The sequence below is a fragment of the Triturus cristatus genome, chromosome 1_2 (assembly GCF_964204655.1).
Source record: "Triturus cristatus chromosome 1_2, aTriCri1.1, whole genome shotgun sequence".
Classification (NCBI taxonomy): domain Eukaryota; kingdom Metazoa; phylum Chordata; class Amphibia; order Caudata; family Salamandridae; genus Triturus; species Triturus cristatus.
This window is the reverse complement of record NC_140580.1, coordinates 129,820,856-129,835,823: the sequence shown is the minus strand read 5'-3', so window position 1 is coordinate 129,835,823 and position 14,968 is coordinate 129,820,856.

Here is a 14,968-nt window from a genome sequence, read left to right as displayed (position 1 = left end):
TGCGAATGTGCATCGTTTAAAATTGGGCTAACTCATAATATCTCTTTAGCCGGTCTTTTGATTTACAGGCCCCCCGGGTCAGCGACCAGTTTTAAAAAGGATCTTCTTGATAAAGTGGGGCATCTTGCTAGCAAGACTGCCAATTTCACCATTTTGGGTGATCTCAATCTCCACCTTGAAAGCACTGAACAGGTGGAGATTGGTAGTTTCTTGGCTGATCTGGAAGCCTTTCAATTAAAGCAGTGTGTGCTTGAAGCTACCCACATAGCCGGCCATGTTTTGGATCCAGTCATTTCTAACCTCCCCCAAATCATTATGCGCTCCCCCGTCCCTCAAGTCTGGACAGACCATTTTTTGGTCACCTTCTCCCTACAATTTCCGATCAAAGTTGACTCCAGTCGCCCCATGAAGATCTTAAAGTGTGCCTGGCATAAGCTCAATCCTGAGATTCTTTCTGCCTGGCTATCTAGCCACCAACCGCAACTACCCGCATGCGCTCACAAAGCAAACCAGTGTTATCAGGACTGGCTGACGGCGGGCCTGGACACCCATATCCCTGCAAAATGGGGTAAGATCGGGCGTGGGCCATCTAACCCATGGTTCAACGATGCCCTTTCTTTGGCCAAAAAGGGCTGTAAAAAGTTGGAGCGCGCTTGGAGGTGCTCATATGATATGACTGCTAAACTTGAATATGAAACAGCCCTTAAGTCTTACCATAAAGAGATCCGCAGAGCGCGGGCCGACTTCGTGGCCAATAAAATTATGGTGAGCTCCAACCCTACTAAGACAATCTTTTCCTTATTGGGCAATATGAAGAATTCCGGTGGTAATGAGGGTTCTCCAATCACCTCTAATAACCAGTGTAGTGCGTTAGCCACATATTTTATTAATAAAGTGGAACTGATCTACCAGGGACTTCCACAAATTTTTTCCCTGTCTGAAGAGTTGGACCCTTCTGAGGGTGAGATTTTGAATGACCATAGCTTGGGGGTATTTCCTCCCATCACGGCTCTGGAGTTTGCGTCTTTTAGCTCCAAAATCAAGTCAGGCTCTCCGGCGGACCCAGTGACTCCCACCTGTTTTCGTCTTTTGTGTCCTTCTATCTCCGAACAATGCCTTGAAGTGGTCAATCGGTCACTACTCACGGCATAAGTCCCTCGAGCTTGGAAGCATGCCAAAGTTATCCCCCTTTTGAAAAAACCCTCCTTAGCCGCATCCGACCCAAGTAATTAACGTCCCATCTCGCAACTGCCTTTTTTGGCCAAAGTGACGGAGGCACACGTGAACTCTATCCTGGCAGGCTTTGTCGAGCAACACGCTTTATTTGACCCCACTCAACATGGCTTCCGCCCTCGGCATAGCACTGAATCCGCGCTGTTGGTGGTATCTGAAAGTCATCTAGATGCAGGTGACTCCGCGGCCTTGATCCTATTGGATTTAAGTGCCGCATTTGACACTGTATCGCACAAAATACTTCTGAGACGCCTACAGGACATTGGGGTTAGGGACTCGGCCTTGGCCTGGATTACATCTTTCTTGTCAGAGAGATCTTTTCAGGTCCTGGCTCCCCCCTTTTCCTCACAAAAGTGTGCATTGCACCAGGGATTACCACAGGGTTCTATACTAAGCCCACTTCACAAATTTAAAAACTGTGGCTTCATATTCCTGTTTTCTAACGTACCGAGGCACGCTTATCTCATTTCAATGAAAACTGAATCTGTAGCTCAGCTTGTCATGGTAAGCACGTAGAAATTTACAGCATTACTCGCTTTTTTTAAACAAGTGGTGTCACTTTTTCTATTGATAAGGGGTAGACTTACTTTAAACTAGGGAGTTAGTTTATTATGCTGAATAAATGGGAATAATGTGGATCCAGAAAGGATTGGATGTATGTTTCGGTGCTAACTTTCTGCACATTTGTCAGATTAATTTGAAGTGCTTTATTTATGGCCTATTAGTAACATCATCTTCACGTGCTGTTTAAATTTCAGAGAAAAGCTTTGTTGATAGAAATGAACATAAAAACGATATATTTGCTTGTATTTTTTAGATGCTCCTGATGAAGGGAATCTATTCCCGAAATGCATTGGGTTTGTTACAATAAAACATGACATGGAACCCATTTCCTGAAAATGGAAAAATTATATGAATTTAATTCATTGGATTCAGGCAGTCATGTGGCTGTGCAGCTTGGTGGAACCAATGATGGTTCCCTCATGGCGAGGAATGCGCATGCGCGGGTTCCCACGCATGCGTAGTTCCCAGAAGAAGACGCGATGGATACGGATGGAAGTCCGGGGACGCCGCCTATAAGGTAAGGTTATTTGAAATTTTCTTTTTAAAGTTATTTAATACTGCGGGCGGGAGGCGGGCGGCGGGCGGGAGGCCAACTTCCGTTACGCCCGAGTGTGCAGAGATTTGCCTTGTTTCTCCGCCTATATCGCAGAAGGCTGAAGGGGCAAATCTCCACACATTCCGTGGGTGGAACGGAGTTGTCCGCCCACCCCTAGTAATACAGTGCATTAAATGAAACCGAGGGAAGATGTTCACTGTTATGTGGCATATAATATATGTAGGATGAAAAATTTCCTAGCTATCGTAATGGAAAGTTTCAATACTATTATGGACTCGGACGCAAGGATTATGCTTTCTCTCTTCCGTTTTATTTACAGCAGCCAATATAACATATAACAACCTCATTTCCCATGAAACCTTGGGAAAAAAGTAGAAAGAAAAAACTGTCCAATCAGTAACAGTCCTGGATCCTCCAATCAGGGGCATTCCAGTCCAACATATTCTGTCCTCACTGGCTTTCCATCCTCTTTCGAAGCGTGAAGTCATCCGATAGCTCACATTCATAAGACTTGTTTGTTTGCCTCAGATCCTACAAAAAAACAGGAAACATTATCATTTATCAGGCAAGGAACCGACAAAGCTTGTGGAGAAAATCAGTGACACTATTGTTCCAAACAATGAAGTGTTTAAACTGTTCTACTTACTCTCATATGGGGAGGGCAATCTTCATCTGAAATCCCTAGGGCGGGATAATCCTCGCCTCCGAGTCCTTAATAGAATTGAAACTTTCCATTACAATAGCTAGGACATTTTTCATTCTATGTCAGGACTAGAGGCAGAGATTATGCTAGATTAAAGCTTGCTCACCACAAGGTGAGCCATATCCAGCACAAGCTTGCAGTAGAACCTTTTAAACGTGGAGTCGGAGGACCAGTCAGCCGTGTTGAGGATGTCCACCAAACGGGCACCTACGCCAAAATCTTTAAGGCTAATTCCTGCCTCTTGCATAATCCATCTAACCCATCTGCTATTGTGGGGGAAGACACAGCCTTAAAAGGCTTGCGTAATGCAATAAGGAGCTGCCGCTCTCCCGAGGTACGGAATTCCTCAGTCATTTCCTCACATGCTTTCAAGCAGCGGACCACACACAGCTTCTGAGAGTCCGGGAATTCCAGATAACTGATAACTCTTGTGTGGCACTTTGTCCGTCTATGAAGGGTGAAAGTCACCCCATTAGGGGTAAACATCCTGCCTGTGATATCCAATGCTCTCACGTCTGAGAGGCGGCTGCAGGATATGAGGCAGAGCAGCATGGCTAGCTTAGCCAACAACTCCTTTCGCGAAAGAAAACATTTAGGTTGCCAGGAAAGGAGCATGTTGAGAACCTGATTCACATCCCAAAGGGCTGAGTACCGGGGTTCTGGAGGAAGAGACAATTTAATGCCTCTCAGGAGCCTGAAAATGAGAGGATGTTTTCCAACCGCTGAATTGTTAAGCAGTATGTGAAATGGCTGATTGAAAGGTATTTATCGACCTGTAAGTGGGCCAGAAAATGTTGAATATAGACTAATCCTGCCCCCATGAGATTAAGACCCTGTTGCATACACCAATGGGGATCATCTACCCCAAGCGGACCTGTACCGCTTGACTGGACTGTCCGCCCAAGCCTTGGACATGAACACTTCAGATTTTCCGGAAGGCCTGGGATCTCCCATTGTCTCCTGTAATCCGCCATGCCATGAGCCACAACCAGTTTCCCAGAATCAGAGGATGGGGAGCTAAGTCGGGACTCAGGAGGAGAATTGGAAACCGGGGGAGTAGGATTGGAGATTCCCACGAAAGTTCCAGAGGAACTGAATACCAAACTTTGGAAATCTACAGGGGAGTGATCATTACCATCTCCGCACATTGCCTCCTGACCTGGGCCATCGCCCTCGTGATCATTGCAAATGGCGAAAATGCATATCCCTGCTCCAGACTCCTGTCTTGGAGAAAGGCATCCGTGGCAACTGCAAACAGATCCGGCCTCCAGCTGAAAAACTGTGGATGTTTATTTTCCAATCTCAAAGCAAAGAGGTCCATTGAAAAAGGGCCCCAATGGTCGTTCAAGGTCTGAAAGACCTCCGGAACGAGCTTCCAGAGGCTGGAATCTCTGAAGTTGCAGGATTGGAAGTCTTCTACCAGGTTCTACCAACCGGGAAGATAATCCGCCGTGACCGACACCCGATGATCCAGGCAGTACTGCCAAAGGCTGGCAGCCAAACCTGAGAGAGCTTTGGATCTCGTGCCCCCTAGATGATTGATATATCGGACTGCCGAGATATTGTCATCTTTAAGAGGACAGAAGACTGAACTGAGTTTCTCGTCCAAGACCGGACGAAAGGTAAGAGTCTGGGAGGGAGTCAGGACTGATTTTGTCTCATTCACCACAAAACCCAGACCTCGACAGACGTCGCAGAAAACCCGGAGAAAGACTTTCCTGATTGATGACTGTGCCTTGTCAATGGCGGTGAAAGTATTAACAAACTTTCCCAGCTCCTTGACAAAAGGCTCACCAAAGAGTCCCGCTTAAGCCACCGTCCCTGCCTCTGAATCAGCAAGATCCCGTAACTTGGGGTCTACCTTCATGAGGAGGGAGCGACGAAGCTCTGTGGAAAGGGCACAATTGGCGTTACCCAAAAATACGATGGCCCTTTGTGCCCAACCTAAAAGTGACTCTAGGGAGATTAGGGAACCTGTTGTTTGGCCTCCTTGGCCAATGTCCAAAATTTTTGTGAGGGGGCCTAAAGTGTACAGGAGCTTGTCCTGGCATGCCCGCCAGGACCTGTCGATTCCCTTCTCCGGGTCTTTTATGAATTTTTGTAAGAAGGTGGCAATCCTTGTATCGATCTCTGGCATAAGGGCCACTTTACCCTTAAGAGAGGGCCTAGGACATTCCCCTCTCAAGCAGTTACAGGCTTCTTTTCCCACAGGTTAGCGCATATGCAACGCCACATAGTTGGAGACCTTGTCCGCAGGGGTTCATTCCGAGGAGGGGTGGTGAATAACGTCTTTGGGGTCCAACATGTCAGTAGTGTCCTGGGATGGTCTGAAGGGAAGCCATGGTCTAGATAGTCCTGGTTCAGCGTCGACGTCACCTGCGTCATCTAGAGGGGTAGCATTGTCTGGGGTCACTGGGTTTTCTGTCAATGGCAAGGTTGGCTGGGTAGCTAGAAAGGCCTGTTTTAGCCTGTCAAACACATTTAAATCAACCCCCATGTCCCGGGCATGCTTGGGCGGGGGCAGGGCAGGTTCGGGTGGCGGGGTAATTTCTGACGGCTAAGTCTGGAGAGCAGGCGCTGTGGGCAGGTCTGTCAGTCGCACCAAAGCCTGGTCAATTTTTCTGGACAGTCTGTCCTCCAGAGGAATCATGGCCTCCCCCACAGCTCTGTATATAGATGCATCTACTGCATCGTAAAATTCATCGTTCCAAGGGAGGTCTGCCTGGGTGGTCTACCCCCCTTGGGAGTCCTCCTCATTGTCCATTTCCATGATCAGGCCGAAATCGCATAGGAATGATCTATGGGTCTGGGTGGCAAACTGGGCAGCCTGTTCTAGGTTGCTTAGTAAGGGCTGGGTGTCAGCCTAAAATTGTGTGAGAGACTCACTGATTTATGAGACACTGCCCTGGGGAGAAAAGCCTGGTCAATTTTTAAGGAATTATGTAGCCTGGGTAAATCCCCACTAGGTGCAGAGCGCCAAAAAATACAGACCCAGAGGAGGGCTTTGGACACAAGATACCTACTCTGCTGCTTGTTTATTTACTGTGTCTGGATTAGTCATTAGAGCGTAGTTGTCAGAAACCACCTGATTGGCTGATAAAGAGGGGCAGCGGCACGATCAATGCAGCCGTCTCTCTCAGGCCAAACAGCTCTGGGAAACTACGGCGTGCCATGCAATCCTCTCAGAGATGTGTCGAGCCAAGAACCAGGCAGAAGAAACCACGTTGGAGCAGAAACGCTTCCCGGTCAGAAAAGCACATCCTGAGGAAGAAATAGACACGTACATGCAGCAGAGCCGCTAGGAATTTTTCACACAATCCTGAAAGAGAAAATAAAAGGAAATAGAGGCGTACGTGCAGCAGAGACGCTAAGAATGTTTAACACAGTCCTGAAATAGAAAACACAAGAACTGCGATAGGATCGCACTCAAACGCTAGTGCAGTGTAAATAAAAGCATTACAGTGCGATAAACGTCATACACAATACAGTGCATTAAACTATCGCACAACCGCCTTAACCACAATATCATTACCTCTAGTCCTGACATAAAATGGAAGTCTTACTCTGAATTGCTTGACTCCAATGAATGAAGATATGTGCGAAGGGGCTACCAAATATCCCTAGGCCTAGACGTAGGGGGCTGTAGTTGTGCATAGTTATTGGAAATGTTGTCACAATTGGACATAGTCAGGCCTTGTCCGTGGGGGATTGCAGGCTGCCCCTGTGTAAGGCGATTTCCTGTTTAGCCAGTAAAAACGCTATGGAAATGAATCTGCGAATGGATTTAGGGAGATGTTGCAGGGTAAGCCTGCAGCGTGGTGTCTGTCATCGTGGAAAGCAGGCAGATAATAGCAGTCCAATTACCTCTGATGGCGGGACTTGACCAGGTGAGATGTGCAAAATCAGCATCCTGGGCCAAGCATTTGGGACAATTGGAGGGGTGTGTGGAATTAAATTTAGCGATTTCTGTGGAGGAGATGTATGCCTTGTATAGAAACTTAAAATGCAAGAGTTTGTGCTGAGGATTGATGGATTCCAATTTCGTTTGAGAGCAGCAATAGATCCAGACCTTTGTCATATATAGTGTACCCGAGATCTGCACTCCAAGTCTCTTGCACATGCTTAATAGGGCCCGGCTTCAGAGATAGACAGGCACTCCATAACCTGGAAATCAAATGGCTGCTGTTGTCATTTGAGATTATGAGAGTGAGGGGGAAACTCATTCAGAGAGCGGGGGTATGTGTGCATGTGGGATCAGAGGGTGTTGTGTAGTCTTAGTAATATAAAGTGGCCCATGTAAGTAGCTTGCTGGAAATGAGTGTCATCAGCTTGCGTGATAACATGTCCATCAGGGAAGACATCGCCGATGGTATGAAGGGCATGGCAGGAGATGGTTTTTTTAAAAATGTTTTTTCTGCGTGAGGGGAAGTCATGGGTTATCAGCTAGGGGGAATGGCAGGGAATACAGGATACCACTTCCCAGGGAGCAATGGAGTCTCCTCCAGGCCCAACAGGTGGTAGATAGAGTCTGGATGTCAGTTGGGTCGAGAGGGGATGCCCCGTGGCAACAGAAAAGAAAGAGACCGCCATCCCATCTGGTCCTGCTTGGGTTTGAGATATGGAATGTGAGTATCTGGATGATACCAGAGATAAGAGAACTGACACTGTGCAGTCAAGTAATAAAGATAGGGGTTTCGGACACCTAGTCCGCCATGTTCATAAGGAAGAGTCAAAGTGTGGCATTGGACTCAAGGTCGGCGTCTGGTCCAAACCAATCATATCAGGAGACTGTGCAGCGTGATAAAGAAGTGTTGGGTACGTGGGATAGGGATATTTAAAAACAAATATAAAAAACAAGGAAAGATCATCATTTTGATTATTGCCACTCATCCGGCCATAGAGAGTGGTAGGCCTATCCAGTAGTCTACTTGCATGTCTGTCAATAACTGTGCCATAATTAAGTTCTATTATTTGGTCTTTTTTTAAGTGCTGATGAATACCATGCTATTTGGTGGAGTCGGTAGTCCAGGTCAGATGTCATTCAACAGCTATAGGGCTCGTACCAGTGGTCAGAGGGAAAAGTTCAGATTTGCCCCAGTGTAAGTCCAAGAGGCTGTTAAAGCACACTATCCCCTGAATAAGCAGGGGCGGTTCTCAGCAGGGTGCCGGACAAATAATATCATCAGCATATAGTGGTGCTAGGAGTGAGTCATGTAAGCGCTGAAGTCCGCAGTGCATATATTGTTCCTGTAGGTGGCAAATCAGAAAATCCATTGTGATTATAAAAGGGAGAGGGAAAAGGGGACAGCCCGGTCAAGTACTTCTGGTGACGGTGAAGGGGTGACGAGGGACCCATTCGCTCCTAAACACACCATCGAATTGGTGTAAAGGAGAATAATCGAGGAAATGAAAGCAGGTGGAAAGCCGAGTTTTTCTAATGTCTCCCTTAGGAATGTCCACTCTAAAGAGTTGAATGCCTTTTCGTCATTGAGTAATGCCACCCCTGCAGGGGTCGTTGGGTAAATCAGCACAGAGAAGATCGTTGCTAGGTTTCCCTCAAGTCAAATCCTATTGCATTTGACTCATGAGGGACACCTAGTAACGACTAATGGAACTGCAGCTTGATGTAATAATTTCAATGCTTTTGCATTTGACTTGTGAGGGGCACCTAGTAACGACTAGTTGAATCGCAGCTCTTTGTAGAATTATTTTGATATTGGATACTATAAAATTCACTGCCCACTGCTAATCTCGTCCCATAATGCTTTGCAGGGCCTTTGGTTGGGATTGTATTTTTGCCCATAACTGTGCTTGGGGTGGTCCTAAGAGGATGGGACCACCACCGAATCGTTTAGCAAGATGCGGTCTTTGTTTTCTAAGCATCTGCTTGGTTCTCCCCCTAGGTTAGGGAGGATCCCAAAATCATCACCTCTCTCACTGCTTGCTAAATTTTCATTTTCACTTTTGTGAAATGACTAAATGCATTTAAGCATGTAAAGCAGAGATACTTGTTATTTTACCAAAAGTATATGAGGTTTCTGTTTTATTAATTGGGAGTCTGACGTAAGGAGCGAAGTTGCGGAATTCCGCGTAGTAGTACTCCGCTTATTACACCCACCCTTAGACATTGGCAGATACAAGCTAATTACGCCCACCCTTAGACATTGTAGAAGAGAACAATGGTTCGGGATGGCCTGAGACATTGGCAGATACAAGCCAATAGTCAATCGTGTTTCTTCTCCGTTAGGGTAGGAATAAAATGTGTAATCTTTAGTGGTGGGGTGACGCATGCATGAGACATCTGTAAGGTTGTAAGTATTGATGATTTGATGTAGGGTCGACTTAGCATTCGACTTGTACCCCTGGAGTGTTCTGGTGAAGTCTGCGATAGGATTGAGAACCAGATTAAAATTGTCACCCATAAATACTATTCCAGCTTCCATTCGCCCACTAGGGTGCACATGGTTTGAAAGAATTCAGGGGAGTCAATATTTGGGGCGTAGATGTTGACCAGCAGGGTATTTATGCCCGCTAGTGAGCCGGACAGCAGTATACAGCGGCCATCCGGGTCTTCCTGGCAGGAGTGAAAAGTAAAAGAGACTTTCCTATGGATGAGAATACAAACCCCCCTGGAATAGATACTGTATCTAGAAAAATATCGATGACTACCCCACCTGCGTGCAAATGGCTTAGAGTCATGGGATAGTAGATGGGTCTCTTGAAGAAAGGCTATCTTAATGCTCTGTCGTGATAAGTATGTAAGAATTTGTTTGCCCTTGCACGGGTTGTTGAGACCCTGGATATTCCAGGAGATAAAGGGAATGTCTACCCCCTTTAAGTGTCAAGAGGCATCATGTATTAGTGTTAGGTATGATAGTGTGAACCATAGTGATGTGTAGTCCATTAGGTATTTGAGTTGCAATGATAAACAAACCGTACTACAACAAATCATAATAACTCGATCCCTACCCCTCACCCACACTAGACATGAAACTATCCAGCGAATCCCTAATACAGAAACACTCAAAACGAAACAATCCCAGGTGTAACAGGTTGGTGTACATCGTTGGAAGGAGGCAATGCCTCGGAGGACGCAGTCCAGAACTGTATATTAGTTGTAGAAGTAGCTGTATCACACATAAGGAGGGAAAGGTGTTGGTATAGGGGACGTTGTTAATGAACCGTTATATGTCCCAGCAGGTCCAGGACCGGCAGCATCAAAGAGGGGCACACTAGTGGTATACAATGGGCTACAGTGAGATCAATCAGCAGGGGCGGATGCAGCAGAATGTGGAGAAGGTGTACGTTGATGGCTGTTAGGTTGGGAGCCTGGAGGGCTCACGTTATAAGGTTTGCAGAAGGGCACCACATCAGCCAGATTTCAAAGATACATCGCTTCCCATTGACCTCGACACGGAGTTGTGCTGGGTAGGGCATAGTGTATTTGAGGCCCATCCTGCATAGTGTGTTCCTGACATTTGAGAACCTGCTCCAGGCTTCTTGTACCATGGGAGTGAAGTCGGGAAGAATGAGAGTATAGACCTATGATATTGTATGGGGCCTTTCTCATGTGTCAAACCGAGCACAGTGTCTTTGTCTTTATAGTTCAAAAGCCGGGCAAGCAAAGGCCTTGGTGAGGTTCCTACAGGTGGGTGAGGGTCGAGGGATCTGTGCGCACGTTCCACAGAAAACATTGAGAAGAAGCTGGTGCAGTCAAAGAGTTCAACAAGCAGAGATTCCACAAATACATTGGTGCGGCCCATGTTAGTCATTTCCGCGATGCCAAGAATACGAATGTTATTTCTACAGGAGCATGCCTCTAAGTCCTCGTTCGTCATGGCTACAATTTTGAGGATACGCTCCAGCTTTTCAACATGCTTTGTCATAAGAGCCAGGTCATCTTTTTGGCTGGAGATACGTTTCTCAGCTCAATGCAGTCTGGTGTGCTGGCACTCCAAATGTTCATCCAAACAGTTCAGGTGGTTAGTGAGAGCGTCGAAGTGAGCATCAATGGGGCAATCAATCAATCAAAGAAAGCTTTATTCGTCTGTTTTTTAAGACAGACATAAAAGCACATAATCATTATTATAAAAAACAATACATTTCATAATATTGACAGCAATATGTCGATAAAAACACAATTCATTTTCAGTTAAAACATGGTGCGACAATTACAACTCCATTGTAATACTTTTCTTAATTTGAAGCACTTCTTTTAAAAACTTTGCTAGTCTCCATGCTATGTGCTAATTTTCCAATAGCTGGAGTAAAAACATGTCTTGACGGCACTGCCTAAGCCCTAGATTTTTTTTAAGTGGAATAATCCAGACTTTCCTTGACTTTGAGTAAAATTTGCAAAACAGGAAAAAATGCATAGTAGACTGATCAGAAATTTTATCACAAGGCCACGATAATATATCGCGCGACCAGTCATTCACTTTCGGCAAAGACACTAGTCTATGTATATTTCCCAGTCTGAGCCTAGTTAAAAGGAATCTATCAAAGGTTCCAGGTATGAATGATAGTTAAGGCTCCATCCCCAAGGTTGTACGTATCAGCTGATGTCGCCTCACAGTATTTTCTTTTTAAGTTTCCCCTACCATTCTAATTGTTTCCAATAACTAAAGGCCCTCTTTTTTTAAAATCCTTCTGGGAATCTCCATCATAGATGTAGGATTTAAAAAAAAATTCTGTGTGACCCAGGTCATTCATAAAGTCATGGACAAATTTAATCCAAAGAATCAATGAGGCCCTCTCTAGCCTCAAAGTATCTTTTAGGATCTCCCTATTTAGCTTTGTCTGATCCTTACACCAAACTCTATGCCACAAGAGTATTGGCTCTAATTTTACAAGACAAGCTATGTAATGAAGACCCAACTCTTCATGGCAGATAAATGAGGAACTTCTGAGGGGTACAGAAAGAATATGCCTTAAAAAAGTATTTTCAAATATTTGTAGCGGGGTAGCATCTGCAAAACCCCACACCCATAAGTTGCCATGGTAATACATTTTGCTTTATATATTTGTAGCAGTTCTGGGGGTGGTTTCCTACCTAGTATTTTGGCAAAAGTTACTAGAGCTGAAGTGGATCTAGAAAATGCCAATTTTTTAGCAGATAGGGTAGCAACCCATGAGTCATTCTGATTAAAAAGTATACCTAAGTAGGAAACATTTTTTGTTGATAACTTCTTCCCATCTGTATGCATTTCTCGGGTCTTCTGGGTCCCTTGTCTACATCTCATGACATAAGTCTTCGCTATGTTAGTTTTAAGACCTAGGTCCTTCATAAATACACTAAAACTATCCAGGACTCTCTGGAGGCCATTTTGAGTATGTGCCATGAATACGGCATCATCCGCATAAAAGAGTGAGTTAATAGGCTGGCCACCTACTTGGGGAAAGTCTTTGCCCTGCAGGAGTACAGCTTCTTCTAGTCCGTTTATAGAAAGATTAAAAAGAAAAGGTGCCAGGGCGCAGCCTTGTCTGACCCCCCTCCTGATGGGAAAAGCTTGCATGCATTCACCCTTCAGGCCATATCGGACACTTGCAATAGCTCTGCTATACAACCGCCTTAAGAACATGATAATTTGTGGGTCAACCTCTACCGTCCCGAGAACCTCCCACAGCCTGTTATGTCTAACTGAATCAAAGGCCGTGGTAAGGTCCACAAAGGCCAAAAACAAACTTCATTTTTTTGCTCTGGTATACTTGCCAACCAAGATTAACAAGTTTAGACTCTGTTCAATTGTGCCAAGGCCAGCACGAAATCCATACTGCAAGTCTGATATTATCTGACTATCCTCTGCCCAGTCTAGGAGGCGCTCCAGGATGACCCTCCCAATCACTTTGACCATGGAATCCAGGAGGGAGGTTGGTCAATAACACCCTGGATCTTGTCGATCACCCTTTTTGAAAATTGGAATTATTATGGATTGCGCGCAAGTCTGGGCGAGGATGGACTTTATGCTGGTGTTAATAACCTGGGTTAAAATAGGCCCCCACAAAGTAACATTGAATTTAAACATGTCGACAGGGACCCCATCGGGTCCAGGGGCTTTACCACCCAGACTATGGGCCAAGGCCCTATTCACCTCTTCCAAGGTGATTTCCAAATCAACCCGATCATTATTAATTATGATACATTCATCAGGTGGCCACCAGGGGTTTCCCTGCTCATTATACACCTTAGAGAAATGGCTAATCCAAGTTTCTTCAGCAATTGCTATTTCAACAGAAGGGCCATTACTGGTGGATAATAAGGGAGTCCTCAAGACCTTCCAGAATGCAATATTATCTTTCTGCTGGGCCGCACTGTGTAAAGAGTCCCAGGCTTCACTTCGCAAGGATTGTTTTCTTTTTTTCATTGCCCCTCTATAATCTATTCTAGCTTCCCTAATTTTAGTAGAATTAATATTAAATGCAACCCATCGCATTATATTGATCAATTTATATAATAATGCTTCGCAAGATGGTCTAGGATCAGTGGTAAAGAACATTATGGAGGTCGCTAAAGATATATGCAATAGGAAAGCTAAAGATACTATGATTCTGTTGATGGGAGACTTCAATTGTGCCTTATGCAATCATATTGATGACAGAATGTGTGGTTTGTCTAATGAAGTAGATAATAGTACCCATTTTAATCACTCTAAAGTGGGGGATTTATTTAATGAGCTTATCTTTAAATTGGACCTTGGCTATGCCAACGAATTACTGGCCAACCTCATCAATGGGGCAGAATCCGGCTCTAATCCCCATCATTATGGCCATCGCATCCATCGTGCCTTCAGAACTCGCTGTCTTGTTTGGGGGTTCATCAGAGTCAGATTGAGATCCTTCATGACGCGGGGTTTCGGATTGTTCGAAAAGGCGATTACGCTGTTTCAGATTACCTCTACCCATCATTGGAGGGTTCTGGCACTGCACAGCAATTATTTTTGACACAATGTAGAGAGCGACCAGTTGCATTTTCCCAAAGTCAATATCATACACAAAAACAACTGTAATGTTCAAATGAATTAGGGGGACAAGGGGATCAGACCATGTTCAAAGAGAGGAGGTTCCTCCTAAAACCTCCTGGATTTCCAAAGATATTGGAGTACTTATCGTGACATGCTTCATCATCAGTGTATAGCCACACCCTCGTAGGATGATACCACCAAGGTAGATTAAACCAAATATAGACTGGGAGTTCTTAAATTAAATCTAGCTGGATGAGCAGATTTTCAGCTAGCACAGATATTAGAGAGGCGTCTTTGGCAGAGGAGGGGAGGGGGGCCCGCCCGCACCCGCCACCCGGTGAGACCCGATAGTTTTGGCCTCAGGTTCACCTGTGGCCCCTGTTGTCACAGGGCCTCCGGCTGTGCCGGGCCCTCTGCAGAGGTGGCCAATTCCCCAAGGCCTGGAGACTACAAGGAAGGCATCCGTCAGTAGCGCCCACCAAGCTACATGACCCCCAGGCCAATGTATGCGTTCATGTGCAATTTCTGCAGCAAGTCATGCTAATATCCGGATCGTGAGCCCCGGAACTCCGCAGCTAGGCAGCCATTTCAGTCTCTGCCATGACCACACAACAGGGGTGGCTCACTTTAAACATATTTACACATACTCCTCTGAATCCAGGGAGTCACCCGATGAAGTAGCTCCTCAATCCTCCCTGAATATTGACTTTGAGCTCTCTGAAGTTACACAAGCTATAGTGGCTAGCCCTATTCATAAGGCTCCTGGGCCACATGGGGTCCCCATGAACCGATTTAAGGCTAACATTGAGCTCTGGGCTACCAGCATTACTAATATTCTCAATGCTTCCACCAGCGATAAAATGTGTGGTTTAACAAAGGGAGAGTGAGAGAAAATCCCAGTTGCATTCTTCCAGAAAATATTCCATACACAATAGGGCAACTAGGCAAAAA